A 4657-nucleotide genomic window follows, 5' to 3' on the forward strand; every position below is an offset into this window, starting at 1 on the left:
ACGTCCTTTTCCCACAAAACGAGGTCTTGAAATTAGACCTTTCTAGGGTAGTTCACTCTCCTACAAATCAGTTACATCTAATACGCGTATCCATAAGCTGAATAGATCCATTTTACATATAGACCCGGGAGAATTGTATTTTGCTGATCAATCGGCTACGGGAATTTCCAACAGGGGAAACCCCTTTTGTAATTGTATACCAAAGAGAACAGTTTCGCGCATGGATTCACACTACCAAGACTTAGTGTAACTCTCATAACCGTTTATGCTACTAATATGTGGGCGCTATATATTATATAGCTTATTATTCAGCTTTCTTTTATATATTTCGAATATGTCAGACATGGTTTCGTTCTTTATATTGTTCTTTTTTCTTGATCTTCGCCTAATTATTCCACGACCTCATCATCGGACCACGGGATTTCTTTTGACGTTTCCATTCTGATTTTGTTCTTTCCAAAGCAGCAATCATCGGTGTAATTTGAATAACTTCACTGTCCCGAGCGGAATTCTCATCATCCATGTCAGTATTGACCTCAATCCGAGACTTTCTGGTAATAGGATCTCCAGTGTTCGGGATTGGAAACATAAAATGAACCAACCATTCTGACGCGACCTGTCTCTCCACCATCTATTGTACACACAGTTCATTTCATTTCATTGATTGATTAATTGATTGATTGATTGATAGGTTTTACGTCCGCTTCACTACCGAGTAGTTCGGTTATTTCACATATGTCTCGGCCTTTTATAGAGGAGAGGAGGAGGAGGAGTCAAGTAGCTTGAACAGCAGCAGCAGCAGCAACAGCAGCAGCAACTTCTGAGGGATTGCAGAAAATGTTAGATGCATTATTACTTTATACAAATAAATAGAATCTTACGGTTAATACTTCTAAAACCAAGGTGATGGTTTTCCGTAACGGAGGTAAATTAAGAGAAGAAGATAAGTGGTACTTTGATAGATGTGTATTAGATATTGTAGATGTATTTAATTACCTGGGAATATTAATGATTTATAATGGTAAATTCATAAAGGATTCTACAAAAAGAAAATCGCTGAACAAGGAAGAAAAGCATAGACATACTGCTATTCAGCTTCATGTTTTCGATACATATGTTTGTAGTATTTTTAGTTATGGAGTGGAAGTTTGGGGCTTTCATAAGCACCAGATATAGAGAAAAAATACATTTAAGGTAACATACACGATGCATTCATCGTTGTGATAGGGAAACCTACTGGTTTGCAGATTAACGAATTATACCGGGATAGTAAAACAGTAAACTATTATAACTTTTAAGAGAAATTTTGTAAGCTGTAATGTTGACAACACGATATTTGTTCATAGGTGGTGGGCACGTCTATCAAAAAAAAATTGAATATATAAAACTAGAAAGGTGAGGAACTCAGCCCCTACCAGCGGCTGGCAAAATTGAGGTAATTTTGTTTGAAGTGTCACAGAAATTTTATCCGCTAAAATCCTTCCCACAGCGTAGTCTCGATCGAAAGTAGGGACATTAATCTTTAAATAACACCCATTATATATCTTCAAAACAGTGTAGTTATTTCGTAAGCAGTTTCGAAGCTCGCGAAAATCACCGATTTGTGTTACCTCGGACACGATCCGGAACATTTTTTCGAAACAAATTCTTCATTCGGTACACAGAATAGCGGACGACGTAACATTAATAAACCATTGTATACTCAAAGATAAGGTCAAAACAAACTTGCTTACTTGTTTTACGCACCACTAAATTTCTCCTCTCGTGTCCCTCAAGTATTTTCTCCGCAAGATTTCACATCAGCCCTCCTTCGTCCACCATCTTGGAGAATTTTATAATATGCAAGCTGATTGGTCGAGCTATTTTCGTCTATTTTTAACCGGCCGTTAGACCAATCAGCTTGCGTGTTACATATTATAAAATTCTCCAAGATGGTGGACGAAGGAGGGCTGAATGTGAAATCTTGCGGAGAAAATACTTGAGGGACACGAGAGGAGAAATTTAGTGGTGCGTAAAACAAGTAAGCAAGTTTGTTTTGACCTTATCTTTGAGTATACAATGGTTTATTAATGTTACGTCGTCCGCTATTCTGTGTACCGAATGAAGAATTTGTTTCGAAAAAATGTTCCGGATCGTGTCCGAGGTAACACAAATCGGTGATTTTTGCAAGCTTCGAAACTGCTTACGAAATAACTACACTGTTTTGAAGATATATAATGGGTGTTATTTAAAGATTAATGTCCCTACTTTCGATCGAGACTACGCTGTGGGAAGGATTTTAGCGGATAAAATTTCTGTGACACTTCAAACAAAATTACCTCAATTTATAATTTATATAAGGATTGACCTTCATTTTGACGGCGTATACGGTAGTATGAACGCAGTGTTGGCAACGAACATAATTGTTATGGAGCGCTAACGCGCACCATAAAATATGTTCGTTGCCAACTGCGTTCATACTACCGTATACGCCGTCAAAATGAAGGTCAATCCTTATATAAATTAATTAATAAATAAAGATGGAACCGAGGGAAAATATTACATCACCACAAAAATGGATGCGATACTACAGTAAATCTCGGGGAGAGTAGACGTATACCATGTATGCCATAAGTCGTTATGTCTGTCGTCAGACTAAGTGATGTAGGCCTAAGTACACGGTAGTTAAATTGATACACAGATATGCAGTGTATTAAAATTTAATTTATTAAATAAGGTTATTAAAAATGGTAAATATATATAATACCATAACAAACTATCACCTGTAAAATCTGCTATAAAATGACAAATTTTGGAAATTACTTAAAAAACGCCAAAAGCCCAAATGCCAAATGTAGCTTGTTAAAATAAATAAACATTACAAGGGAATACCAAAGTTTCAACATGACAACAAAACGGTACTTCGAACTAAAAATTAATTAAGTACATGGAGAATACAACCAACTGTTCGGAAATATTAAACGTCTTTGTGACATTACTCGCCATGTAAACCTTATCAAATCTAAGTAATGTGATGTTCACAAAGAGCAAGAAATAGGGAAGTGGCAACTTAGCAACAAAGTCCACGAATCGGAATAACCAAAACCTATAACCTGGATGTCACACAAATATATCTAATATTTTCAATTGAGATGATGGTGGTGGTGACCTTAACAGTCGTCGGCAATGGTCTTCATCAACTTGAGTCTTCGGGGAACTGGTGTCCTAACGTTGTCCGTCAGCAGTCGATATCTATCACGGAAGTTAGGAGGTTTATTAATAATAAATCGAATTCGTGGTTCTTATATATACCCCTTTATCACAACCTAGTTCGTAGGTCGTCTCAAAGCGGTTCACAAATTGTTATCCGTGGTTATAGGGCCTTTGCAAGCAGCAGGTATCTTTCTCAACTCCATGGGGAGCATACAGCCGGAGCTGCCATTTCGGCGCTACAGCTAGCATTCAACAAGTCTACATGTAGCACTGCCTAACCACGTACTCATTTACAGCTGAGTAGACTGGAACAAGCGGAGTAAAGTATCCTGCTCAAAGATACAACACATGTATGTGGCAAGCTCTCATTACATAACTAGTTAATCATCTAGTATAGATTATTCTTAATTTATTTACTTAATGAAATAGAATACTTACTAGAATATCAAAGTGACTAGCGTCCATGTGTTTAGCAGTTTTGAATCATTCATATATTAAGTACTTGTAAGTTTGTGCTAATTCCCTGATCCGGTATTGTTCCTTAAAGTAACACCATCATTTAAACAACTTGTCATCATTCCATTTCAATAATATTAACCACATGCTAAAAAAATTGTCATCATTCCATTTCAATAATATTAACAACATGCTAAAACAACTTGTCATCATTCCATTTCAATAATATTAACCATATGCTAAAACAACGTGTCATCATTCCATTTCAATAATATAAACCACGTGCTAAAACAACTTGTTATCATTCCATTTCAATAATATTAACCACATGCTAAAACAACTTGCTATCATTCTATTTCAATAATATTAACCACATGCTAAAAAAATTGTCATCATTCCATTTCAATAATATAAACCACGTGCTAAAACAACGTGTCATCATTCCATTTCAATAATATTAACCACATGCTAAAACAACTTGCTAAGTGTACTAAATGGCTTTGGACTATTTTATGATTTATAGTAGAGAACATTTAGGTGGATCACTAGTTAAATTTATAGAGGAACCCCTCCTATGTTAGTGGAATCAACCAAGGACACAGTTAGGATGTGTAGAGGAACCCCTCCTCTGTGAGGGAAATCTACCGAGGACACGTTAACATTATATTATGAAAGTTGCTGGTTGACGATTGATTTTATCACTGAAATAGAACAATATAACACAAAGATATATACTCAATAAATATATAATTTATTCATAAAAATACAGCTATATTAAAAAAAAGTTTTATAAAGTCAATTGATAATAAATATAAATATTATTACAATTTCAATATGGCAAAAAGATGAATAAAAAATAAAACATAAACATGTACTGACAAAATTTCCGTAACCATACAATACCATGTACTGACAAAGTCCCATACCCATACAATACCGTGTACTGACAAAGTCCCATACCCATACAATACCGTGTACTGACAAAGTCCCATACCCATACAATACCGTG

This window comes from Mizuhopecten yessoensis, unplaced genomic scaffold (assembly GCF_002113885.1).
Source record: "Mizuhopecten yessoensis strain PY_sf001 unplaced genomic scaffold, ASM211388v2 scaffold757, whole genome shotgun sequence".
In the NCBI taxonomy this organism is placed as follows: domain Eukaryota; kingdom Metazoa; phylum Mollusca; class Bivalvia; order Pectinida; family Pectinidae; genus Mizuhopecten; species Mizuhopecten yessoensis.